Below are 27,551 nucleotides of genomic sequence, written 5' to 3'. Positions count from 1 at the left end.
CTAGCGCCCACCCCCCCTCCGCCCCGCCCCAATCCCTCTCCCATCTGGCAATCATGTTTGTTTATCTAAAAGTCTGTTGTTTTGTTTGTTCATTTATTTTGTTTTTTAGAGTCCACATATAAGTGAAATCATGTCAGCTGTACATTTTAACAGTAAGGCATATATATATTTGCATTGTATGTTCACCTCCCATAGTTAGATTTCTTTCTGTCACCACATATTTGACCTCTTTTACCCATCTACCTCCCCTCTCCCCCTCCCCCTACCCTCTGGTAACCACTAGTCTATTATCCATGACCATGAGTCTCTGTCTATTCTTATGACCTAATCACCTCCCAAAGGCTCCGCCTCCTACTAACATCACATTGGGGAGTAGTTTTCAAGATATGAATTTTAGGGAGACACAAGCATTCAGTCTATAGTGTCCTTTGTAGAAGCAATGCAGAAATAGAGATAAAATATTAACATTATTAGATCAAGGAGACTGGAGAACAGGATTTAGATCTATAGCCATATATTTTCTGCCAGGCTCCTCCCTGCACATTCTTAGAACTGTAGGGCAGAGCATGCTCTGGAGCTGATCACATGGAGACCAGAACTGGATAAGCCTCTCCAAAGGGACAGAGGATCGCCAATCAGTAGCTGTCACCTCATCCTCTGGCATGAGGAAGGGAGTGGGTTTGTGGGTAGAAAGAAGGGCCAAAGTTACTCTTCCCTATTCTTTAGGAAGGCTGAAAGTTCCTATTGATTAGTCCAGATGAGAGAGAGGGAAGCATAGAGGATGCTTCTTCTGCTTCTATTTGTTCTTTTTTATTCCTCACCCCCAGCATCGGCCTCCTAGAGCTCCGCCCACTTGCTCCAGTCTGGGCGACTCTCTAGTTCTGTTGTCCTATGATTTTCCCTCATCATCACCCTGTAACTTTTCTCACTGCTCTCCTGTGTTGGTCCCCTAGTTCTTCAGTTGCATTTTACTGGAGCACAGCCCCCCATCGGTTACAAAGAAAGGGTGCATGACACAGAAGTTTTCAATATCTGGCAGACTGAAAATGTGACTTAAATCAACACAAATTTATTATCTTATCTTGTAGTTCTGTAGATCAGATGTCTGACATGGATCTCATTGGGCTGAGAGCTAAGTGTTGATGGGATGCCTTCCTTTTTGGAGGTTCTAGGACAGAATCTGTTTCTTTGCCTTTTTCAGCTCCTAGAAGCTTCTTTCCTTGCCTCGTGGCCACCTTCCTCCAACTTCAAAGCCAGAAGCGTTGGGCCAAGTTCTTCTCAAGCTGCTATCTTTCTGATTGTGTTTTCTGCCTCTCTCTCTTCCACTTTAGGAACCCTACATTTTCGAGCAAACCCTGTGGAAGCTCCTGGCCTCAGGGGGCATTGCGCTCACCTGTGCTTAATCACCCAGGTGTCTCTGCTGCAGTGTCAATCAGCTGTGACCAGCTCTGGCGGCAGGAGCTGAAGGAACGACACCAGGGAACCCCAGAAGCCGAGAAATGGCAAGAGAACCTCAAGATGTGAGATGATAGTGTTTGTTTTCAGGTCTATTTTTTATTTTTATATCAGTCTTTGTGCATGTCCCAAGAGAACATTGAAATTTAAAAGGTCAGAGAGAAAAAAATGGCATAGATGATTGAGGCTCTGTTCATTCCTCTGGCGACCACATCAAAATTGTGATGGAAACAAGGAGCAAACAGCAAGGAAAAATCGCCTGGGGTCTAGAGGAATAAACCATACAACTAGGGAGAAGTCCAAGAAAATACCCTGCAATGGCAGAAGATAGGATGGGGCGAGGCTGCAGGGCTGCCGGTCCCCAGCAGCTAAGTGAGACGGAGGCTGCGGCAGCGGCAGATGCCTCTTAAAGTGGCCGCGTCCGCGTCCGCGTCCGCAGGCAGTGATGGGCCTGCTCACTCTGAGCACCAGGGCCAATTCTGCTGTGCACAGGGGGCAGTAGGGACTTACAGGGAGACATTGTCAGAGTGAGGGCCCAGGCAAGACTCGCTCTGCACAGAAGTACCGGCGGTATCCACTGTTCTGTGTTGAGCCCTCCCCCACTACCACTGTGCTGGACACAGCGCCGCCATAGCCGTGACTCATCAAACTGGATAACAGAGGTCACTCTGCCCAGAGGATTCCCTGAAACTCTCCTCCCCCAACTCGCGGCCCCACCAGTACTCCTTGCTGAGACTCACACTGGAGGCAGCCTCGGTTTCTGGTGTGGCCTTATGAGGTAACTATGAGCACAGCATCTGTGGATTGCTTGCTGAATCTTAACAGGTGGCCCCGGAGGGGCAGAGACTTAGGCTAAATTAGACCTGCAGCTGAACCCCTCTCAGGACTGTGCCACTAGACACCTACTTCACAAATCCACATTAATAAGACTGGGAGACTTAGGAGCTTTGCTTAGTACATAGGAACAGACAAGGAAAGGCAGCCAAAATGGGAAAACAAAGAAGCAGAAACCACGTGACAGAACAGAACAGAGATCCAGATATAATGGAGTCAAATAATCTGCCAGTAAGACTGTCAGAATTCGAAACACTGGTTATAAAGATGCCCAATGAACTTTTGAGAAGTATAGAGAACTTCGACAAAGAGATAAAAAACATAAAAACGGAAATGGAAATTATAAAAGGGAACCAGTCTGAAATGAAGAACGCATTATCTGAGATGAGAAGTATATTAAATGGAATAAACAAAGAAATAAACAAAGTGAATAAAGAAGAGGATCAAATGCCCTATCTAGAGGACAGGAAAGCCAATCAGGACGCTCAATCAGAAACGGCAAGAAAAAAGATGCCAAGACTATAAAAATAGTTTAAGGAAGATATGGGACACTATTAAGGATCTAAATATCTGACTGATGGGCATAACTGAAGAAAATCAAGATATTAAACAGTTGTTTGAAGAAATAATGATGGAAAACGTCCCTAACCTAGTGAAGGAAAAGGACATACAACCCAAGGAAGCTTAGAGAACCCAAAAAACCAGGGAGCAAAAGAGGCCACACTAAGACACATCATAATTAAAATGCCAAAGGTTAAATATAAAGAAATAATATTAAAAGCAGCAAGAGAAAAACAGATAGTTACTTATAAGGGAACACCGATAGATTGGCAGCTGATTTCTCAAAAGAAACTATGCAAGACAGAAGGGCTTGGCAAAAAATGTTCAACAGGATGAAGACCCAGGATCTACAACCAAGAATACTTTATCCAGCATAGCTATCATTTAGAGTTGAAGAACAGATAAAGAGCTTCCCAGACAAAAATAAGCTAAAGGAATTTATCATCACCAAGCCAGTATTACAGGAAATGTTGGAGGCACTTCTTTAAGAAGAAAAAACATGTATCAAAAACAGGAATAAAGAATGGTAACAACTACATTCCTATCAGTAATTACCTTAAATGGAAAAGAATTAAGTGCTCCAACCGAAAGATAGAGTGGCTGAAAGGATAAGAAAACAAGACCCCTACATACGAAAAGGGATTGGAAAAAGATATTGCTTTGATGGACCTAGAAAGTATTTAAATCAGACAAAGATAAACACTATGATTTCACTTATATGCAGAATCTGAGGAATAAAAAGAGCAAACTAATCAAAAACAGACTCACAGATATAGTGGACAATTTGGTGACAGACAGGGGAGGGGGGTTTGGAGGGTTGGAAGAATGGGGTGAAGGGCTAAAGATGTACAAATTAGTAGCTGATGCATGGTCACGGGGATGGGGAGCATGGCATAAGGAATGCAGTTAGCATTAATATGTTGGTCAGGTGGAGGGTCGGGGAAAGAGGGTGCAATTGAGGGGATCGTTTTATGAACTATATAGATATCTAACCAATGTACTGTATACTTGAAACTAAATTAAAAAATGAAATAAATAAAATTTTAAAAACCCTACATTTTCTCCTACCCATTTTTGTTCGTGGTCTCTACAGTAGTGGTTCTTGGGGAAATAGAGGAAGCTCAACAGCAAATCGCAAAATAGAGACAAGAATAACAGCTATGTCCTCTGTGCAGAAGCAGAGCAGTATGGCTTTTAATTCAGACAGTAACATGTTGCTGAGAGTAAGCTCAGAGAATGATGTACCTTGGGCACCAAAAGAGCGGGGTCAGCCCTTTTGCCTCCCCTTACTTGGTGCTTTCTCCCTAAGCAAGGCCTGCTGCACAACCTCACCATTGCTCCCAAGTTCCTTATTCATTTCTGGGCCCCCTTCCAACAGATGACTACAGATGACTTTGTCTCCTGCCTCACAGAGAAAATGGACCAACCGACTCGAATTCTCTCTCCCTCGTTGCGCTCCCTACAAATCCACGCCCTCATCCATCCTTCCTCTTCCCCTCTAGCTTCTCTTAAAGGTAGACGTGCTCCACCTCCTTTCAGCCGCACCCCACTCTTGCGCTTTCTCACCTTAGGGCCTTTGCTCCATCAATTCCTCAGTTTCTCCCTTTCTACTGGCTCCTGTCCAGAAGCCTAGAAATAGGTTCAAATCTCCCTCATTCTACCTTGACCTGAGCTCTCTCTAGTGACCACAACCTCTCCATCATTCTTTTTTATCCTCATTCTTAAAGGAATAGCCTACTCTAGTTACCTCTGTTTTCCCACTCCCCCTTCATTCTTCTACCCCTTGAATTCTGGCTTCTGCTTGCACCATTCCACAGACTATTCTGGCAAAGGTCTCTCATGGCCTCGTGTAGGTTAGCTCTCCCCTCCTCCACTGCTAGCTGGATATCTTCAAGTGGACACATGTCCAACCGGCATCTCAGTCTCAGTATGTCACAATTGAAACACGTCATTCTTTTCTCAAATGAACCTTCTCTTCCTGTGTTCTTAATGGAACTACTGTCACCAGCTCCATATTTCGGCATCATCTATGGGCTTTGGGGTCGTTTAGCAATTTTAAGCAATTGTTTTCATTAAGTAAATACATCCAAATGGTTCAATATCTAAATGGTTCAATGATGAATGCTAAAAAACTCTCTCCCACTACTCATCCCCAGCCACCCATTTCCTTTCTCGACAGGCCACTAATGCCAGAATTTTTGTGTGTATTCCTTTGGGAATATATACATATATTTTGCATATGTAAGCAAATACATTTACTTACATATTTTTCCTCTTTTAAAAGAAAAATATAAATGATAACATACCACATACACAGTTCTACCCGTGTTTTTCACGTTATAGCTTGGAGATCATTTCATCAACTGCTTTTTCATCTTTTGTTATAGCTGCATAGAGTCTAGAAGTATTTCCAATTTCTCTATTCCCTTGTCTCTAATTTCCAATCAACTGCCAAGTTATATTAATTATATATTATTTTTCCTACAGTCTCTTCACTCCTAGTGCCAATTTGTTTAGACTTTCCCCTTTCCGCCTGGATTAACGCAATAGCCTCTCCTTACCCCTCCTTTGGTTCATGTTCAATTAATCTTAAGTACCACTCTGATTATGTCATTTCCCAGTTTTATAGTCATCACTATTTTCTTAGGGCCTGTAGAATCTGACTCTGTTCCCTCCTTTTTCTTAATGTCCCCTCTTCTTTTGTGCTCTGTACACTTAAGTCATACTCAAGAGTCTGATGATCCTAGAGCAGCCCTTATGAGTTCTCATGGGAGTATTTCCCATGATGTTACTTTGCCTTGAGGTATATGACCTTGCCACCGAGCCCAAATCCCCCTGGCCCTAGGTTCAGCTCAGATACTAACTTTTCTGAAGTCCTCCTGACCCTCACTATAAGCCAGAGCTAAGAGTAGGGTGAGCCTAGCAAGGCACTTAAGGTGGAAAATTTAAGGAGACATTCACTCTCAGTATTGTGCAAATGCTGTGCAGTTTGCACGCATGCCTGATTGATCTGCCTCAGCCGTCCCCGCCTACATTCCATGCTACTGACTGTGCTTGGAGTAACCTTCCCGAAACACATGGCTTCCCTGTTGCCACCTGTCATTCAATCAATCTGAAACCAAACACATCCTCTTTCCATCTAAATTGGCTGTCCCTTTAGATGACCATCAATGATAGCACCATCTTTCCATCATTTAGTTCTTGGAATTATCTCTGACCTTTGCCCTCTAAGTCCCTAAATATTTCATAAGTTACCAAGCAGTGTTGAATTTTCCTTTATTTCGTTCCTGGTCTTTTTCTTTTCGTTTCCTTTGAGCTATCTCTAACCTAATTCTGGTCCATTATAGAGTTCAGCATATCTTTCCAGGACTGATATTAGGATGGTATTAAGAAGATATTTGGGTAGGGATCTGGGAATACCTGAATCCTGCCTTAGCCAGCCATCTCCCCTTCCCATGAGGGCCTTAGGAGAATATATGTACAGGGAACAATGACACAACCAGGCAAAAGAGAACTTTATTATTAGCTGGGTCTCTGGCCTCAAACCACAGTGCAGAAGTCAGGAAAGATAGGCTGGATGGACTCTGGTTGTCTCTGTCAGTTCTCCTTCATTGATGCCCAAATGAGTCTTAGAATCTTACTCCCTAGTGGGACAAAAAGCTACTTTTACCAGAGAAATTGGAGAGAAAGACAAATCCACAGCTTCTTTGCCCAAAGATTGAGGCTGTCCCAAATCTTCATAGGTGGGCAGTACCACAGAGTCTGGCAAACACGAGTGAGAGGAAAAGGGAAGATGCTGGCTGGGGTGCATCTGAGTAGGGCAAGAGCAGCCCTTGTTACTGCTCAGAATATGCTGAAGACGGGAGGGAGCCCACACCTACTCAAGCTGAACCTTTTACCTTTTAAAGCCTCTACCCTTAGAAAATGTAACTTACTCCATATTCTCCAATTTTAGCAAACTTCTCTTCCTTTGTGAGGGTGAGGATGGGGTAGGGTGGGTGAAATTTCTTGCTTACCATCCTGACTCCACTCTAAAGAAAGTGAAGAAAGGGGAAGCCTTGAGTGCCCTCTAGGGACCAGAGGCTCAAGTCATATTTAAATCCTGGTGAATCTACACTATTCTGATCTTGTTCATGCTTTACTCAAAATTGTCAAAAGCTATCTGTTGCCTACTGAGTTAAGAGTCAATTCCTAATGAGGCCATTAAGACCCTCGACAACCTGGTTCGACTAACCTTTTTTTTTTATATATATATCATCAGAATGATCTTGGGATTGTGGCAGCCAATAAATGTAGTCACCCAATAAAGAGATCAGTTGGATCTAATCAAGAGGAGAAGAAACCTGGGTGGTTACTTCATAACTTAATCAACAGGTCCAGAAAGAACCAGGAAAGGCATCATAGAATTCTAATCTGTAGGGTAGCCTCTGGGAAAACCCTGCTGAAACACTTCATATAAAAGAGACTTGGCATATTCACAGCAGTGACAGAAGAATATCTCTGACACGTTGGTCAAAAATCTCCTGCCAAAAGTCAACCTAAGCCTGCTGAGACAGGAGTCCCCATTCTCCTGCAAAGGTAAGCCTAGTCTCAGCTTACCTCAATTTGCTTGGGATGGTAAACGTCATTGAATACTAAGAAGGTTCGGAATTAAATTTGAGGATGATGAAATAATCAAATCCATAGTATTCATATTTGTGTTAACTTTGGTAACATTCTGTATAATTTGGTATTTTCGATGTTTGTAAGATTCAGATAATTTATTCTTAGAGAATCTGACAAATTAGCCTTGTGATTCCAATGTAAAGCATTTAATTAACTGATTTTAGATTTGTATTAGAATTTTACTCGTTTGCAAATAGCATTGATGAGAATCTGACATTCACTGTATTTATAAGTTTAATACATTAGATTTCTAAGTTATTAGATTAATAGCTATTTGCTAGAGAGATGACTAAAACTTAAACTTCTTGTGTCTCAGTTTTCTCACCTGTAAAATGAGTATAATATTAGTACCTATTTCATGAGGTGGTTGTGGTGGAAATAATGAGTTCATTCAAGAGCAGGCAATAGTACCTGCCTTTTAGTGAACACTCATTAAATTGGTTGTTATTATTTATATAAAGAGATTTCGTTAGTTCAGGTAAAACGCAAATTGAAAATATGATGTATATAAATTGCTGTTTAAAATGTTTAGATAGATTTATTAACAATGTTATAAGAGAAACAGTTATTTAAGGGAGTTTAGTGTATGCCAACTGAGTTGAAGGAGCATTAATCAGCCTCCTTTGAAGAAAGGCACAACCCATGTTTCCCACTGTATCCCCGGCACCCAGCCATTTGGTACATAGTATGTGCTCAAGAAATTTGTGTTGACCTGGGAAGTCATATAAAAAAGATTCTAAATGTTATAACCAATACACAGTGTTAAGTGAGACAGGGATAACAGGAGGAAGAACAGCTTAGAAGGAAGACAACAAGGTCAGGTTTTAACCTATTGAACTTGCAGTTGTCTGTATGACATGAGCTCTTGATCACAGCTGGCAGGCTCATGTGTAGGGCAGACACTCTGGAAGCAGTTTGGAGCAAGAGGTACATATTACAGGGGATCATCAGCAAAGCTTTAGTTCAGGGAAAGGAGGGCTCTTTGAAAATTACTGTTAACATTTCCAAGATTTATAAATAGATGAGACTAGCGAATTAGCCTAAAGAAAAATGGGTTTTAAAAAGTTGTTACCTTAACAAATAGTAATTTTAAAAAGTAATAATAGTCTTTTCATCCTTTTCCCTCAAATCACTCTCAGGCATCAAAAATTTCATCTTGACATTTCCACCCTTGTTATACACTGCTTCCTACCCAAATCCCTTGTCCTGGCATCTCCTGAATATTCTTCCCAACTCTTTTGGGTCATCTGTAAGGATATTTACATGTGCTCAGGAACAATTAATTATTCATCATCATCAGAGCAGCTACCATCTATCATACCTGTATTTTGGACCAAGCAATTTACATGATTAATGGTCATTGGAAAAAGCTAATATCATTTAGCACTAACTGTGTGCTTCCGCTGTTTGAGGCCTTTATGAATATTATCTCTTTTATTTTCCATGTCATGGGTGAAGAAACAGGCTTAAAGGGTTAAGTCACTTGCCAAGGTCTCACAGGTAGAAAGTGTTTTGATGGGACATGCCTCCCCAGTGAAGGCCAGTGGCCTTTGAAAGCATGGAAGGTACAGCTGCTGGGGCACTCTCTGGAAATCCAGACCCTTCTTGGGCCAGCTCTTGATGTTTCCAAAGAGGCAAACTTCCTTGACTTGCTCACATAGTGCCAGGTTCCCGTTAATCCGTATGGGGCTGGGGCCGTGCATTTTCCAAAGCAGACAGGGAGAGGCTGCTGCTCTTGGGAACCCACTCAGTTTATCAGTAGGTCTTTGAGAGTCCCCTGTGAAAAGTTGCCTCAGCCCATCTCTTCATCTTCATTTCTTCCATGCACATAGGCAACACTAGACAAATATCTTCTACAGCTAAAAGTCTCCTCCCTGTAAGTCAGCTCTTGTCAGTTAATGCCAGACAGGCCTGAACGCGGGCCGCTCAAAATGACCCTATGTGCTGCTTTACTTACTAAACACACCAGGGGCCGCCTCCTGCCTTGACCTGTTGCTCAGTCTCCCCCAATTCACCACCCAATTAAAGTGTCTTCACCTTTCCATTCTATGCCTATAAGAATCTTGCCACAATTTAAGTCCAAATCAAGGTACACTGCTCTGTGAGATTTCACACATACCTTTAATTCTAATTATCTGGAGCATTTACTGTCTGTATCACCACTCATTTGGTTCTTAGCACACACTGTAACTTTTTATAGGTAATCAGTCGAATAACCATTGGCTTACTGAAAGCAAAGCCAAGTTGAGAATCTCTCCCAAGGTTCTGAGCTCCCAGCCATTTCTCAAGGCTTCCTTTTTTTCCTTGCTCTGGGCCTCAAGGTTAAATCATCTTAAGTCATCACTTCTTTCAATTATTGCCCACCTCTATCCTCATAGTTTTCTTCCCATAGCATACTGTCTACAGTTTCTGACTCCCTTGTGCTGAAGATGATCACTGCAACTTTGTTAGAATCTAATCCTTTGATCTCTTAGGGTAGATTTTTCTGCTTTTTTTCCTGAGACTGATTCTAGAGTCTCAGGTCATCCAGACTGCAGAGCCTTTTGGAGAGAGCACCTGGGCTTCCCAGGCTCATTTGTCTTAAGAAAGAAAATAATTTGCATTTCTGAGGAGGAAAGACAGAGGTCTTTCCTGCTATGTTTGTTGAAGGTCTACCGTGAGGCAGGCTCTGCAGGAGGTGCTGTATAGAGCCAAGAATAAGATGAAGTCCCTGTCCTCCTGCAGCTTCCAGATTGTGGAGGATGTATGGTCTGAGAGGTGCTGTACAGAAAAAGTAATGCGGTACTTTCAAACTTTTTGCAATTGTAGTCCATTAAGATATGCATTTTATATCATTATACAGTATACACATACACACCTGTGTACATACATTTACATATCTAAATTAATGTTTCACAAGACAAAAGCCTTACAAAATTTAGTATTCTTTAATGCTTTCTATTTATTTTATGAAATGCTGGTCATGATCCACTAGGTTAATTTTGTGCTTCATCAGTAGGTATCGACCCGCTGTCTGAAAAACCCTGATAATGGTTAAGAACATGACTCTGAGTTCCGGCTGATGGTTTCCAAACCTGGCTCCATGTCTTATTGTCTGGGTTTGGGCAAGTAACCTCTACAAGCCCTCATTTCTCCATATTTAAAAGGAGATAATAATAATAGTAGTATCTACTTCATGGGCTTCACTTGATAATTAAATGAGAAAGGAAATAATATGTAAAGGACCTAAAATAGGGCATGACACATCGTGAAGATTGTGAAGACTCAATAAACATAGGTGGTAAATACTGGGTCTGATGATGGAAGGGCCTAAGCACTCATTCTGAGAGGGGTTAGGGGAGGCTTCCTGCAGGAAATGATATTAATATTGAGACCTTAAGGAGCAGTAGAAATTATTCAGGTGAAGGGTTAAGCAGGTGAATAGGAGTAGAAAGAGGAGAAAAAAGTTCCGTGCAGAAAGAGCAGCCCTTGCAAAAGTTGTGAGTGGAAGAACTTCCTGTCTTGTATGATCTGAGAGCGTCCAGTTTGGCTACGGCCCGTGGGAGAAGTCTGTGACAGATGAGGTCAGAGAAGGCAGCAGGGAGTGAGGTCACAAAGGGCCCTGAAGTCACCTCAAAGAATTTTAGACTTTAACTTAGAAGTAATGGGATCTTATTAAGCCTGTTAAGCTGAATGAAATGACACAATTTACTTAAACAAAAAAACAATCAAGCTCAGGGTGAATGGATTGGAGAAAGTAATTCCTGTGGCAGGGAGACTGAAGTTTTTTGCATCTTGATGAGAAATGATGGTAGCCTGAATCAAGTTAAGAAATGACAGAGAATGACAGTTTTAAAGATCTAATTGGATATGAGGACTTGGGAGACAGAAGGAGTAATGGATCATTCCTAGGTTTCTGACTTGAGCACCTGGGTGGTGGGTGGTGACACTTTCTTACAAAACACTGGATAAAAAGACATTCCATTTTTGGAGATGTTGAATTTTTAAGTAAATGGAATTTTGTTGAAAATTAGTTTCCTGATTTTGTTACCCTGTTTCCTGACAACCTTTCGTATACTTAGTACTTCCCTACACAATGGTTCTTAAACTATGGAGAGAATCACCCAAATGTGGATGGGGTGGATGGAGTGGTGGAGGGTGTTAATTATGAAGGTTCCTGGGCTAAGAAGCCAAAATTCTGGAGACACCAATTGGGGCCCTGGATTTAAATCATCAGGCTGCGTGATTTTTGACTCAGGTAGTCTCCAGATCATATTTTAAAAAACAAAGAACAAAAACTACTTCCCAAGGGTCTCTAAAATTTTCTACTATCCACCTCTCCCTACTTCTCGGGCACCTGCTTGGGGTTCTCTATTGCTTCCGACTCCCTCCACTTATGGCATAAGCTCCTTGAGAGTGAGGACTTCGTCTCCCTAACAGGTGCCTCTCCAGCACTCCCAGAAAAATATCTGGCATAGAAAGTGTCCCCTAAAATGTTCGCCGAACGAATGAATGCTAGAATAAATTAATTCATTCCTTTGTACGAAAACTTTGCTTTTAAATACCTAAGCAGGGTTTAAAAGGGAAGCAAAGCTCATTCCAGAGAGATAGGAGGCGACTGGGAAGGCAGCGCAGAGGGAAATGTGGGAAAGCCCCTTTCCGACTGTCTACCCACATTCAAGAGGTCCTGATTCTTGGGGTTGGGGATCGAGAAATGTTACTTTTTCCATATTAGCAACCATCTTGGGCTGCCTGCGCCACTCCTCCGGGGCATCCACATTCGACTAAATCAGTTGCTTTCGTGGCTTCGGCCCCATCCAAACCTTTGAAGCGAAAGGAGAACGCGAAAGGGCCGCGGGGGGCGGCAGGGGTCCAGCTCCCCAGCACCCTCCGGGCCGCCCCGCCAAAGCAGCGCAGAACTCGCCATCATGGCGGCCGCCGGGCGGGGAAGCCGAGCCCGTGCGTCGCGTGCGTGCCTCTCCTCCCTCCCCTCCCCCTCGGTGGCGGCAGAGGCGGCAGCGCTCGCCATTGCCGCTGGTGGCAGGAGGCTGCGAGGAGCCGGCGCGGTCGCAGTCTCCACGGCGCAGGCCCACGGTAGCGCAGCCGCTCTGAGGTGAGTGCCCTACCGCGCAATCTCCAGCTATTTCAGCCCCGGCGCAGCCGCAACACGCCGCCCGCCCGCCGGCCGGCCGGCCCGCCCCGCAGCCGGCACCCTGCCGCCCCCGGCTCCGGGCCTGGGCCCCCGCCGGATTTGGCCGGCCTCGGGCGGGGGGCCCCGGCCCGGCCCAGTCAAACCGCCACCCCGAGGATGCGCAGGCCGCACTAGGCCCCAGGCGTCCTGGCGGGCTCGGGGAGGGAGGCGCTGCCCTCCCGAGAGCCCCAGGGTTCCGGCCTCCCTTGCCGCTTGAGGCTCTGGGGGCCGCGGCCTCCTCTCCACCCTGGAACCCGGGGCCCGGGCCTGGCCATCCCGCGGGCTCGGGAGCGGGAGGCCGGGGAGAGCGCGCCTGGCTCGGGAACGGGAGGTGGGCGGGCTGCGCGGGACGGGAGCTGCGGCTCCCCGCTCGTCCCTTCGGTCCTTCCTGGGTCTGGTCCGCCGGCGGCGCGGCGGGCTGGGCCGGGCCGCGGCGCGGGAGCTGCTGTCGCCTGCGGGAGAGAAGGCTGGCTCTTTGGGCGACCTTCCGAAGCTTCCCTCCCTCCGGAGTGGCGTGGGCTTGATACCCAGGTAGACTGGGGGACGCTGGAATATGGCGCGTTGCCCACCTTCTTGCAAGTTAGGAGGCGGCCCCGGCGGCAGCGGCGGCAGTTCGAGGAGGAGGGCGCAAAGTCCTTTTGTACGGAGAAATAAGGAGCGACATTGTGTTTTCTTCTCCGGCTGAGATGCTACTCGTGGAGAGGCCTCGGTTCTTCTCGTGCCTGGGGTGGTGGTCCCCTGGGTGAGGGAGAAGGGGAGTGGCGCGACCCTCGGAAGGAACGGAACCTTTGCCACTGGAAAGACAGGGTCTCTGGATGGCCTTGTGCATGGTATTATACCATAACCCCAGCCTTTCGGGGATTTAAGGGTTTGCATCCGCGTTTTATCCACTTTACTGTACAATGATGTCCACTGCCTGTCTCACCTGTTGTGTCGTCGTGGCTGGTCCCCAAGTTTCTATAGTGTATCTGACCGTGCCCATCAGAACTCGGAGTTAAAAAATCTTAATATTTTTAAGGCTTCCATTGGTATCGGCTCCACCAGTTGGAGGAGCTGTTGCCTGGTCTCCATCCCTTCTTTTCTATCATTGGTTAGAGTATATTAATTGCTTACTTTAGAGCTGATGTCAGTTGTGCCTCCGTCTTTTCTGTTGTCCGAGCAAAATGCGCATTTTCTTAAGTGTGTGTGTAGGACATGTATTGAGACAGGGTGAAAAATAGTGTGAGTGAACCTGTCAGCTTTGTCCCAGGGCATCATTTGCATTCACATTGATCCTTTTCCTATTTCATCTCTGTCCAGCCTTTAAAAAAAATTCCTTTTCCTTTGGCCTTGAACAGCAAGTTATTGGGTTGTTCCTCACTCAAGGAAAAGGGGAGAGGGACCTCGGAGATTTTGGTTTGTGTGTGTGTGCGTGTGTTATTCGATAGTAACCTAACTCCCTTAGAATTGTGTTTGAAAGTTCTTGACGTGTTCTTCCATAAGGTAGTGAAAATATGACTAGTTCTGTCTGCCATCTGAGTGTAATTTCCTTATTTTATTGAGCACAAAAGCAAATGTACAATTATCACATATAATGTATATGTAGCTTAAATTGAGTGCAAAATTTCTGTGTCAAAGGACTTTTTTTTCTTTCTGACAGCATCCTTATTTGAAGTCCTTTGATTTCTCTTGCCTGCCTTTTCCCTACCCTCATCTCAAACTCAGCTTATATGAAGGAAAATGACTTTTTGCATAGTAATCAGTGGCCATATTCTCATTTAGGAAAAAAATTTCTTAACCCCCAAGCCAGTTTTCATGGAAATAGTTTTCTTATCAGGTTTAAGGAAAGTTAGCTTCTGGATTTAGGGAAGTAACTGTATAAGTAGGAGATAATGAGGGCCTTTGTTCAGACACGGGATTAAAGGAGAAAGGATTTTGGGTTTCCTTCCCAATTCATGTACATCCCAGTGGAACCCAAAATTGTAGGTTTTTGTTTTATTAAATCACAATTATGCACCCATCTCTAATTTTGCTAGGGAACTGAAGACCAACTTCCCATGATTTAAATACCTGAGTTTGCATTACCTGTAGGTTCAATCAGACCCCCGCGTTATCTTCAAGAAGTATTTTATGTGAAATAATCACAAATGAGTGACTGTTTTAAGAGAAATGTTAAGCTCCTTGAGGCCTGGGATTTTTTTATATCTCTTATATGTAATAAGGCGTTCAGTTAATGTTTGTTGGAGAATAATAATGAATAGTAATTATCGAAGTTAATTTTTTTTTCCCCCACAAGTATTTGAAAGGTGTGCTGATTTTTTAGTTTTTGGAAAGACTATGAACTGTCGTCAGCCTTTAGAAGCATATCCTCCAGTCCCCTGGAGAACAGGAAATTATTGCATACATTTAGCTGCTGTCAGATATCCTTAGGCAAGCCCAGTGCTTCATGCTGCCACACAGAGCCTTGTTCATCCACTCAGTGCCATTGTGAAAAGTTGGAGGGTAAAGGGGGAACTCTGAGTCTCTGTTGAGTCTCAGAAGTGTCTGCTGTAACCTTAAGCATTTCCTTGTACTCTGTCTGGGGCTGTTGTTAGTCCAGGAAATGTGATATTTGAATTTAGATGTTTTTGTGTGACTGCGTGCCATGTTTTATTAATACATATATAAGTGGTATTTCGAAAATCAGCCTTACGAATAAATACCAATTTTTGGTTTTGTAAATTTCAGGAAAAAAAATGTTCTGTACTGAAGGACATTTTTTCTGTTCTTTTATGTTTTCCTTGAGAGCTAAAGCTAGTGTTTTCAGCCTGTGCTTACTCAAATATAATTTTCCATGAATGCTCTGTAAAACAGCAATGAAAAACAAATCCACTTGTTAAGCTTATTTTAGAAACATTTTATTTAGACCAACTCCAGTCATTGGTTTATGAGGCTCAGGATACATGTTAATTTTTGTGCATTATGTATCATATGGTTTCTTCCTTATTAGCTAGGGGGTGTATTACCCATTTTCTTGGTTTTTCAGTTCCGATTTTATCCATCTTTATTCTACTAAGGTGAACAGGCTGGAAAAATAGTAAAAGGATGTGAAACAAATCAGTTTCAGGTGTTTCCAGAAGATTACGGCCACATTGGAGTATTGGAAACTTCTAATCCCAGAGCAACAAAAATGTTTCGTCTGAAGTTATTTTGATGTATAGGGACAAAACTTGGAAAATGACTTTTTGATTGCTCAAGGAGAATAAGTAGATTACATATACCTTGGAATATATATATGGATATATATATATACACATAGATATATATTTTTTCGGAAGTGCAGTTCAGAATTAGGCTAATTTGTTTTTGACCCCACTCAACCCAGTTTAGTTATCACAGCTTCAGAACTTTATTCTTTTCATCATGTTGTCTGTATACCTAACAGTGTCCTAAAATGTGAACATTTATATGAACTGAAGAAAAGTCAAAAATACAACTTTATAAGATATTCTAGTATATTTGCAAAAGAAAAAACAAAAAATTAGGGGGCAATTAAGTCATACCTACTACCTTTGTGATCCCTTGAGGCAAATCTGTACTTTGTCAACAGCAGTCGCTTAGAAGATGGAAGATAAACTGAGCATAAGGAATCTTCTCCAGAATCCCTGACCTCATAACCTGCTTTATCAAACTGTTTTTGGGCCACCAGATAATTTCTTGAGGAAGCCATGTCTAGTAAGAGAGGAGTGTATGTGTGTCGTGGGAAGGAGTTTGTGGGAAAAAGTAAATGATACTCGCAAAAGGATCTAGTTTTATAGATTGGGACGATCACTGGAATTTTGGAGGTACAGTATTTTTAAAAAGCTAAAAGAGCTACTTTCGTATGGGTCATCAGTTTGTGATTTGGACTATCCACTATTTATAGTGTATTTAGTATATGAGCATAGTTTAGGTTAATTCATGAATGCTGATTTCTGTGGTTACAAATGTGAAAAGTTTGGCTGACGGTTTAAGTGGACATTTTTTTAAAGAACTCTTCAATGGTGCCTGTTGGATAAACTATGCCAAGCCTTTTCCAGAATGATGAAGAATGAGCTTTGTGTGCATAAATGTTAAGACCATTTTTTTTTTTTTTAAAGCTTGTGTTTTACTCTTGGTAAAGTCTTTGCTTTTTCAAACTTGGAGTCTGTTTTATTGCTGCTACTGAATGCTAATGTGGTTAAGCTGGCAGCTAAATCTACGAAGAACAAGAGGAAGTGAGGAAATGTCTTCATGAAACATTGCTTAAAACTAAGCAGTGGACTAGAAATGGGGAGCTAGGGGCTAGGGGACTTTAATTCTTGTTTTATGTTCAAAAGAGGATGAGGTATACCCTCCATTGAGAAATAACCCTAAGTGTGTTCTCACTTTGGAGTTTTGCCATTCATTAACCAGACATTGATTAAAGATATACTGTATTCCAGGTGTGTGTTAGGTGCTAGAGTAACATATAAACCGTGAGACTTGTCTAGAAGGGGAGAAGGATTAGGGCTCAACTAACTATAATACAACTTGTTGAGGACTAAAATAAAGAGTGGTGTGGAATTATAGAGGGAGGGAGGAGTTTCTTCTGGGAAGCGGGATGGGTGATGCAGAAAGAATAAGTGAGGTTTGGGAAGACTTCATTAGGGGATGTAGAAGTAGGGGTCTTTGAAGGGTGAGTAGCAGTTTTACTGATGGAGAGAAAGAGGCTAGAGGAAGGGCGTTGATATTTTAAGAAATAGCAAGTAAGTTTTGCTGTACTTGGGGAGCAGTGGAAAATGCAGCTGATGAGGTTTCAACCTGATTTCAGCATGGAGGAGTTAAAGATTGTAATTGGTGAATAGATGATAATGCCTTTGATGAAGATAGGGAATGTATAGGAAAGAACAATTTGAGGAGGATGGTAATAGGGTATGATTCTATTTGTGGGTATCAAGATATATCTATTAGTTACCTATTGACAGATTTGGGATGGAGCTCAAGGGGAAGTAAGGTTCAATTAAGAGATTTATATTCATTAGCATAATGCCATATAGAAAATGCAAAAGAATGTATTATCAGGAGTGAGGAAAAGACTAAGAGCAACCTTGTGGAGCCTCTCCATCTGAGGGTTAAGTGAATGAAGAGAAGCCTTTTGAGGGAAGTTGAAAATGAATGGGTAAAGAGATAAATGGTGTGGGTTGAAGAAGCTGAGGATAGGGATTAAGGGAATTTTAACAGGGAGTTTAGTAATGTGAAATACTACAGAGAGCTCTTTGGGGTGAAAACTGAATTCGGCAATTAAAAGTTAAATTTTCTGAGAGTGTGTGTATGTATGTATTGTTTTGCCAGGAGTTGTGACAGTTAATAGATTTCCAGAGCATTATTGAATATATGGTAGGGCCTAGAAAACCCAACTTAATAGAGGACTCATGCTTAGAAACAGGTCCTGTTCTTCCCCTTCTGTCATGGGAATTACAGCATGAAAGTCCTGGGAGAGGACTTAAATTCTAACAACAAGAGTTTATATATGTTTGTGTTTATAGTCTCTTAAAATGCAGAATTCTCTTGAAAGATTTTGAGGTTTCATAATATTTCCATGTTAAGTGCAGGGGTTTTTAACCTGGGTTTTATATTTCTGGGATTCATGGATAACTCGTGTGATCCTGATCTCTTGAAATTGTATGAAAAATTTTATGTGTGCACCTTTGTGATTTTTCTGAGGAGAGGGGCCCATAACTTTTTTGAGATTCTCGAAGGGTTCTTGACACACCCAGATGGGTCCCCAACCCCCGGGCTATGGACCCGTGCTGGTCCATGGCCTCTTAGGAACCGGGCTGCACAACAGGAGGTGAGCAGCGGCCGAAGGAAGCCTCATCTGTATTTGCAGTCCCTCCCCAGCTCTAGCATCACCTTCTCGGCTCCACCTCCGATCATCAGGCATTAGATTCTCATAGGAGTATTGGTCCCTGGTGCCAAAAAGGTTGGGGACCGCTGCACACAGAAATCAAGGGCCTTTTCAGTAATGTCATTGATTAAGTCAAATGTTGGTTGTGTTGTTTGGCTGAATTCAGCTACCTGACTGGGGTAGATTAAGGGAAAGAAATTTTGGGTGGGTGTCTCAGGTGAGGAACTTTGGTGCGAGATGATGCATCTCTGGAGATAGGATTAGGAGCTCCTGAAGGAATGCCAAAGCAAAGCTTAACTAATTTCAGAATTTTTTTGCCAAGTCTTCTGGACTCCTCGGGCTTTTTTTTATACTCCAGGATTCACTAGTATATGATGATCCATGTGCTATGTACAATAGGCTTTGTGGGGAATCAAATTACTATTGTTTTAAAGAGAAAGTTTTGAAAGAAGGCTGAGTGGTTCATAGATTGCACTCAAAAAATCACTTTTAAGTTGGGAGTTTATTCTTTGGAAATTTCTGAAATGTACAGATGTTTTAATCTAGTGATCTGGGGTAAGACATTTATTCTCTCCTTGCTTAATTTTTCTGACCATGAAATGAAAAATACTGTTGGCCTACGTTATAGGATCTTTCTGAAGTATGACAATTATGCAATGCTTTGAGATTTAAGGTGCTTTAATGCTAATCAGTTGTTCACATTTCTTGTCATTAATAAAATCTAAAAATTCAAGCAAATAATGGTTCATATTAGAGCTTGATTCCCAGAATACATCATTCTGAAATTTTAGATAATTGGTCATTTTTACTTTCTTTGAAATTATATTAGAAGACAGTTTTGTCAGTTAGGCCCAAGATTCTGGGGCAGTGATCTCCAACTTTGATTGTCACCCTTATAAGTAAAATTTGAGCACACATTCTGAATTACATTAATAAATGATGTTTTATGCTATCGTCCTAATACATTTGTGTGTGTTATAAAATACATAGAAGGTAGAAATCTTAAAAGGATGAGATAAACATGAAATAAACTTTTTTAATATCTTGCTAATTGAGTTAATGGTGGTTTAGTAACAAGTTTGAACAGCTCGTTTTTATAAATATATTTGCTAATAACTCATGATGTTTTTTCTGTAATTAATGCCAGTTGTTAATGGTTTATATGATACTCTATAAAAGTATTGGTAAATACAAAAACGATATGAATAAATATATTGGGTAATATTAAACTTAGAAAATTTGTTATGTAACTTGTAATTAACTTGTGTTTGTGGATTATCTTTACATTCATTAAATCTACAAAGAAGACCCCTAAATAGAACTGGAGTATTCTCTTTGTGCATTTTTTTTGTCCTTTGTCTTTCATTAAACAATTAATGAAATAAAATTCTTAGATCTTCCATATAAAAATAATCCACAAATTAAGGAAACAACCAAGATTTGCTAAATAAAAACACCATCATACAACTTGTCTCTTGACCCAAAACTGGCTTTAGGTACTAAGTCTAAAGAAGAAATAATTCAGATATCACCAATTATGTGACTGAGTTAAAATTTTTGCCTTCCTAAATGGCTCTGTATTTTAAAAGTTTTTTTACATTAAAAAAATGCATTATTATTATAGTGACAGATTTTAGAAAGAAAATAAAGCCCTCAAAACTGGTTATCTTTGATTTATAAACATTTAGGTGATTTTCATTTTCTTCCTTTACCTTTCATTATTTTTCTCAACTTAATGAAAATGCATTAACTTATAATTGAAAAATAAACATAAATATGAATAATATAATTATGTCCATAAGGACTCACTATCAGATTTTGGGCAGGTAAGTCACTTATCTTCACTGGGCCTATTCTTCACTTGAAAAATGAAGAGGACAGAAATGGTAAACTTCCTTTAAAAATTTCTTCTAAAATTAATTCTGCGTCTGTGTTATGACATGTTAAAAAGTAGGATATTTTCTTAAAAAGACATGTACATGTGTGCTTATTGTAGGAATGCAAAGAGAAAATTAAAAATAATTCTACCATACAGATAATTAACAATATTTTAATATATACGGTTTTGATATTTTCCTAAGTATACATGTATGTTCACGTGTGCACACACTATATATACATATATTGTATATGATAATATGGAATAATACTGTGCATAATGTCTTGAACCAATAATACTAAGGATGTTTGGTATATCTATTTTGCCTTGAGTGTTCTTAATGGGGAAGTTATAAATCCATTTGTTTTAGTAAAATATAAAAGATATTTAAAAGTTTCTCTCCAAATACAAATTTGTCCAGGAAATGCTTACTGTCTGTTTCATGCTCTGTGTGGTTTTGCTGAGGTAAGGGTAACTTGGAGTAAGGGCGGAAGGGCTTGCTTATGAAAGCTTACTTAGTGAAGAATGAAAGCTAAATCCTGGGTTAACCTCAATTTCATTCACATATTAACTTGTTTTTTTTCCCACTCTTCCTGAACTAAGGGTCCTATTTGCAGGGTAGTTTCTGAAGTGATCCAATATTATTCGTCTTTTATTTTACTCTGGGACCTTTTGAGTTGTTAGAGTCCCATTGAGAGCAAATTAGATGTCAATATAATATAGAAGCGTAAAAAATACATTTGTTTTTAGCATTAATTAATGCTAAATGGTGTTCAAAAGATTTTATGTACATATAAATATGTATACAAATATGAAATGCTTTCCCTCAAGTATGTGATATATATAATTCTAATTTTATGGAAAGAAGAACTGGATCTTAAAATTAACTTCCTTAAAGATTTTATACAGTGGATTCTCTTTAGAATTGGTAATGTAACTCGATTTTCCTGCCTAATTATTTATTTCTGTCTGTAATCCCTCTGGTAGCTGGTTTGTTTTTATGTTTTATGTAAAATGGAAAGCAACTTAGGGTATATAGTCCCTTAGTTACAGCAATATCTAAAATAATCATTTTTCATCTAAGTATATGAAGCCTGTGGATGTGTGTTGTAAGAAAAAAGTCTTGATTTGTTTATTCTCTACCTTTCTACTTTGAAGATTAGGATCTTCTCTAGGAGAAAAACTTGGGGATCGTTTATACTGGACAACTAAGATGCTTAAATCGGTATCTTCCAGACATAGTGGGAGGTAGAGAATCGCCGAACAAAAAGTATGAACTTTTGCCTCTTAAACCTTTGTTTTCAGTTTTTGTGTCTGAAGCTGTGAGAGCAGTAGCTAATTCTAATTTGAGAATCTACCAAGATGGTCTGTCTTTATTCTGAAGAAATCCATTTTGTAGCCAAATGAGTGGTGTATGTCTATGTCCTTTAAATAGGTCTTGTTTTTTTCCCCACTCTGTCCTTCTACTTCCTCAACTAAGGGTCCTACTAGCTTTGGTACAATAGGGATTCTTGTCTTTTAGGCTAGCATGATTTTGAAATTATCTTTTTTAAAAAAAAAAAATAATGATTATAACAACTTTTCCCTTAAAGATAAAAGATTGTGTGGCTGTTCCATGTAAATGTGCATACTCACATTTGACCGACCAAGAGTTTTGGAATTCTCTATCCAAAGGCCTAATTGACATTTGAATGCCTAAAATGCACAACATCCCAAAATGAAAGTCCCTTCTCAGATTTAGCCCTGTTCCACTCTTGCTTACCTTAGTGAATGGTACCATCATTTCATCTAGTTTCTCAAAACAAAAACCTTGGTCTTTCCATATCATCAAATCCTGTTTAATTTTCTAAATAAGCTCAGTTTGTTTTCTTCATTTCCACCATTATCACTTTTGAGTTGGTATTGTTTCGAACCTGGATTGTTGCAAAAACCTGTAACTGGTCCACCTGCATCTGCTCCATTCTCAATGCAGCCGGAATGAATTGAGCTGTTATAAATGCAAAAACCTGTAACTGGTCCACCTGCAGTCCATTCTCAATGCAGCCGGAATGAATTGAGCTGTTATAAATGCACAGGTGTGATCATATCCCCCATTGAATTTAGGATGAAGACGAAGTTCCTTAATGTGGCCATACCTACCTTTGGGACTCATTTTGTGTCAGTCATGCTCCCCTCACTATAATGCCTAACCTATTACTCTTCCTTTTGCCTAGGAAGCTTTTCCCTCTCTAGTAAAATCTTTTAAGTTTTATTCAGGTCTCTGCTTAAGCATCATTTCCTCAGGGAAGTTTTGCCAGAGCTTCCTCATTTTTGTACTTTCCTTCACCATCTGTGTATATACATGTCATTTTTCATTTGTACATTACCTGATATACGTCTGTCTTTCCCACGAGATTGTAAGCTTCACGAAGGTGAATATGTTCGTGTTCACCAGGTAGAGTGCCTGACGTGGAACAAGCAGTCAATATTTATTTGATTGTAGAAATCTTGCAAAATCCACTTCTAATATTTTACCTTATTATTAGGCTTTTTCAGTGCCATCTAATGTCTTTAAGGTTTTTAGGAACCCAGAATGAGACTAGATCTTAAGCCAGGCCTACTTCTCAAAGTTATATGATTATCAGTCTCTTTTTTAACACATCCAGTGATAGGAAATTTGTTACTTATTCAAAGTCTGTTTAGTCTTTGAGACATTTAGCTGGTTAAAAAGTTTAATTACAACTGAAATTTCTCCCCGTAACTTTTAACTACTGGCTTCTGGTCTCTAGGACCGCCAAAAAACAAGGTTTTTTTTCTATTTTCTTATAAAGTCCTCCAAGTTGTCTCAATTTTATTTTAAGTATTTCTAGGACCTTCAGCCTTTTTGGAAAGGTAATGGGATTTTGCTGGAAAGATAGAAGGGGGCCTATATTAGTTTCAGGGCTCTGGGTTTAAACCCCACCTAATAGCTTTGCAAACGAGCATGTTACTTACCCTTTTTTGAGTCTGAATTGCCTTCATTTACAGGCAGGGCTAATAATGCCTATATCATTGAAGATTGAAGGAAAACTCATGTGAAGCACTTGACACATGGTAGCTAACTCATTAAATGGTGACTTCCACATACCAAACTACCCTGACCCTATTGCAGGGCCCATAGATAATTACGTGCAGCCTGGAGCCCAGCAAAAGTTGTGGGACTGGTCTGATAAGTACAAACTATAGTGGGTCCAATGTTTCTGTACCCTAGATACCTCATAGTCACAGTGATTAATGTATCTCAAGTTTGAATTAAGTTTGAATTAAGTTTAGATTGGCTCATTAAACTTAGAATTGGTTAAAACCTCCAAGTCTTTTTCATTGGTATAATTATTAAATCTATATATTGTGTGGTTGTTTAGATCCAAGTGCAGTTACATTACGTTGTGTGTTAGAAATGAGAAATGTTACATTATCGAGCCATAGGGCCTAGCGCACAGGAAGAGCTAAATTAGCTGAATTTAATGTCGCTGCATGGTTTAAAAGAGTCTTTAAACTTACCTATTTTAGTGCTATTCAGAGAATATTTCTTAAGTACTGTGGTGAATATAAAAAGGAAAAGAGTTACCATTGAAGTACCAGCTATATCAATGTTGGGCAGATGGATGGCATACTAAATACACCTGTTACCAGGTAATCAGGTATTCCTTGAGGTAATCAATGGCTGATCACTTCCAGTTTGACGGACAGCTTGCTTTTGATGCTTCTATAAAGTATTATGAGATGTGTGTCCATTGCTTATTTTAAAAGTATGCGTTTATTAATTTTCACATCCAGTATTATCTGGAGTTTGCATTTGAGTTTTGAAAAAGGCTAGAGAAATGGGTGATATAGAAATGGTGTTTAAAAAATATTTTTGAAAAAGCATTACATGCACATGGTTAAAAGATCAAACAGTGTGAAAGGAATACAGTGAAAAGTGAGTTTCTCTCCACAGTTTCTGTCTCCAGAAATCACCACCGCTACGGGTTTCTTGTGTGTCCTTCAAGGTAGGGTAAAGAAAAATGTGTGTGTGTCTCCCTTTTTAAAAACACAAATGGTTGCTTATATGCATGGTCCTTTAGAAAGTGCTTTTTTTTTAAATGACATCTTTTGTATCCCGATCCTTAGCACCAGTGTAGGATTTCTAGTTTTTTTGCCCTATTGTTGAGAGACAAGGAACCAAATTTCATAGCTTTCCATTACTAACTTGATTGTGTGGATGCATTTCTAAGAGAATTGTATGTTATATAGCCCTTTATGAAAAACTTCTCTTTATAGGCTAAGTTTATACCAGGGAAATAAAACCAATTTTAATTCAGGTCATTTATTTAGAAAACGAGTAAAGAAAAAACCATTAATTCAAATTGATTTAACACATCTTGGTATTGCTTGAGCCCTTTCCATGCTTTCTAAATGAATTACTCATTTTGACTATATTGACATCAGGGCTGAAGAAATTATTTCAAGAGCCTGATAGGTGTCAATAGTTTAGGAAGAGCTAGAATGTCTGAGAATAGGAGGGCTATGGCATCATTACATTCTACCTTGGGTTATTATTTGGGTTATTTTATTAACACTGTAAGCCAGTGGTTTTTAATCTTTTGACTTAGGACCCTTTTTTACTCTTAAAAATTATTAAGGACTCAAGTGTTTCTGTTTATATGGGTTATAACTTTTGATATATACCTTATTAGAAATCTGAGAAATTTTGAAAATGTTTCTTTTAAAATAACAATAGTACAGCCACTACGTGTAAAAGTAGATGAAATATTTTTATAGAAAATAACTATTTTCCAAAACAATTTAATGACGAGTTGAATTGTTTTACAGTTGTTGCAATTCTCTTTAATGTCTGGCTGGATTCTCGTATCTGCTTTTGCACTCTGCGTAATATGGTGCTTTGGTTAAAGTACCTATAAGAAGATCTGGTCTCAGATATGTAGTTGAAAAAAGGGAAGAGCATTCTAAGAGCCTTTTCGGATAATTGTGGATATTCTTTGATATTACACCAAAACTCAGCAGTATTAATTTTTTAAAGGTGAGTTGCAATGTGGATTCTGGAACCATAATTGTACTTCGTTACATTGAAATCTGTTGTTTTATCATGCACCTTGAATTGGTCTTGTAACCCATGCATGATTTTGTAACGTCATTGATATGTACGGAGTAATGCAGTTCCTCCAAATGTTGACACAAAAATCACATTCTTTAACACTACTTCTGATCTCATCAGAAAAAGCTTTTCAGTAATGGAAAAGTAGTGTCAGATATAAATTTTCCCAAATTCTACTTATCACTTGAAATATCCAATTTATCATTTGCAACATATACTGTCAGTTATTTTCTGTGAAGTGGCAGGCTCACTTTGTTAACTTTTGAGAAATGTTGGTTACCAGGTCTGAATAACCATCCAGTTTTTCAGCCACTTCAAAGTAAAAATGGTGTTCCTTGCGAAAAAGAGGCTAATTCATTTGCAGTTAGCTCAAAGCGTAGTACCTGTGCTTTTCGAAAGTTATTACACTTTCAAATGCAGAAGTGCTTTTTGCATACTATGTATTTGGTTACACAGAATCATAAAAAGACATTAGCTTAAGAGTAAAGCTGTAATAAAATTAATAATTTTTACTTTATATCAACACATTCTTAAATAAAACGGACTCTTTCCCCCTTTTTACTGTGAGCACGTGAAGGTGAAGAATATAATTACTACTACAGTTTGGTGCCATTGCCTTAAATTGCGCTAAGATGCCAGTAGTTTTAAAAACCATTGCTTTTGTGTCATAAGTGCAAATATAAGCACGATGATAAAAAGCAAATAATGTCTTAGTCACTATGAAAATAGTTTTGACCTCATGGATCCCTTAAAAAAGTCTCAGACCCCCTAGGGTTCTATGGTTTTGAGAATGGCTGCTTTGAGTTGTTTGAGGGTTAAACTAATCATCTCGATGCCCCCAACCCCTTCAGTTGTTTTTGGTTCAGGATTTACCACAGAAAAGGTGCTCAAAGAATATTTGTTTAATGAATGTGACATCATGACATTTAAACAGGACAAAACTTGGTGAGTAAAATAATAGGCAGCCTCACATCCATCCAGTAAGTTGATTGGGCAGCTTTTCTATGGACAGTTGTAGGAACAGGATGAACGAGTGGAGTGTGGATGATAATATATGTGGTAAATGTAAATGATGAAATAAAGAACTAAACCTAAGGTGATATTGAAATTAGGATTAACTAGTTTCAGAAATGCGCAGGAAAATGATACATGTACGAGTGCCTGTAGAGCAAGGGTTCGAGAATTAGGCTTCTATTAATGAGTCTTTTTGGGTCCTTAAATTTGTAGTGGTCAAAGAGAGGATCCTCAAGTAAGGTGGATCTGAGCTGAAAAGCAAACATCTCATTTAAATTTCAGTAGGTCATTGCTTGTGCTTAAAATCACTTTATGAGGAATAGTGGGTAAAAGACCTGTGTTTATATAAGCTGCAAATCCAGGTAGATAGTTCCGGTTGAGTAATTTTCCCCTTAAGGAAACCTGTTCTATTGACTACCTTAGTGTGGTTATGAACTCTTCTTTCTCCTTTTTTTGGCAACGAATTGGGTGATTGTATGGCAGGACATACCCTCTTCTTTTAGTGTGGAAGTCTCAATCCATCTAGCTATGTTTCAGTAATCTCAAAGTTAGCTAAATACTACTACTTTTGTTTTTAGGTGATTCGTTACAGTCTGTTTCTGGTGTAGGACTAGGATGTAGGAATGGACAGTAAAGCTGAAGGCGGAAATGGGAAGGAAGAGTACTAATCCTAAACCGTCAAGGTCTTGCACCCACCACCCCCAGCCTTCATTCCTGCTTTTTAAAAACTTCTACTCCTATCTCAAATAAAGATAGTAAGATATTTAATCTTACATAAAGATTGCATGTGTATATTTACAAGTAAATAACATACTGTGTGATGCCAACTATATGATACTCTGGAAAAGGCAAAACTATGGAGATAAGAAAAAGATCAGTGGTTGCCAGGATTGGGGTGAGAGTAATGGGAATGAATAGACAGAGCACAGAGGAATTTTTAGGTCAGTGAAGATACTCTGTATGATGATATGATGGAAATACGTCATTATGCATT

The 27,551-nt window shown here is 40.0% G+C and overlaps 1 protein-coding gene across 11 annotated transcripts in view; it reads left to right on the top strand.

Moving 5' to 3' along the window:
* The first annotated feature begins 12,481 nt into the window (after positions 1-12,481).
* The window catches only part of NRF1 (nuclear respiratory factor 1), a 117,377-nt gene continuing 102,307 nt past the window's right edge, over positions 12,482-27,551 (top strand). For 4 of the 11 annotated variants that reach the window (XM_039860869.1, XM_039860879.1, XM_039860881.1 and 1 more), the window contains exon 1: positions 12,482-12,607. The gene's annotated coding sequence lies outside the window, so the exon portion shown is untranslated. Of the gene's footprint in view, positions 12,608-25,260; positions 25,469-27,551 lie in introns of those variants that run through there. The other 7 variants (XM_039860876.1, XM_039860874.1, XM_039860870.1 and 4 more) reach the window with 4 other exon arrangements.

The sequence above is a fragment of the Pteropus medius genome, unplaced genomic scaffold, assembly GCF_902729225.1.
Source record: "Pteropus medius unplaced genomic scaffold, Ma_sr-lr_union100, whole genome shotgun sequence".
Taxonomy (NCBI): domain Eukaryota; kingdom Metazoa; phylum Chordata; class Mammalia; order Chiroptera; family Pteropodidae; genus Pteropus; species Pteropus medius.
The sequence above is the reverse complement of the archived record's forward strand: the minus strand, read 5'-3'. Positions and strand labels throughout refer to the sequence as shown.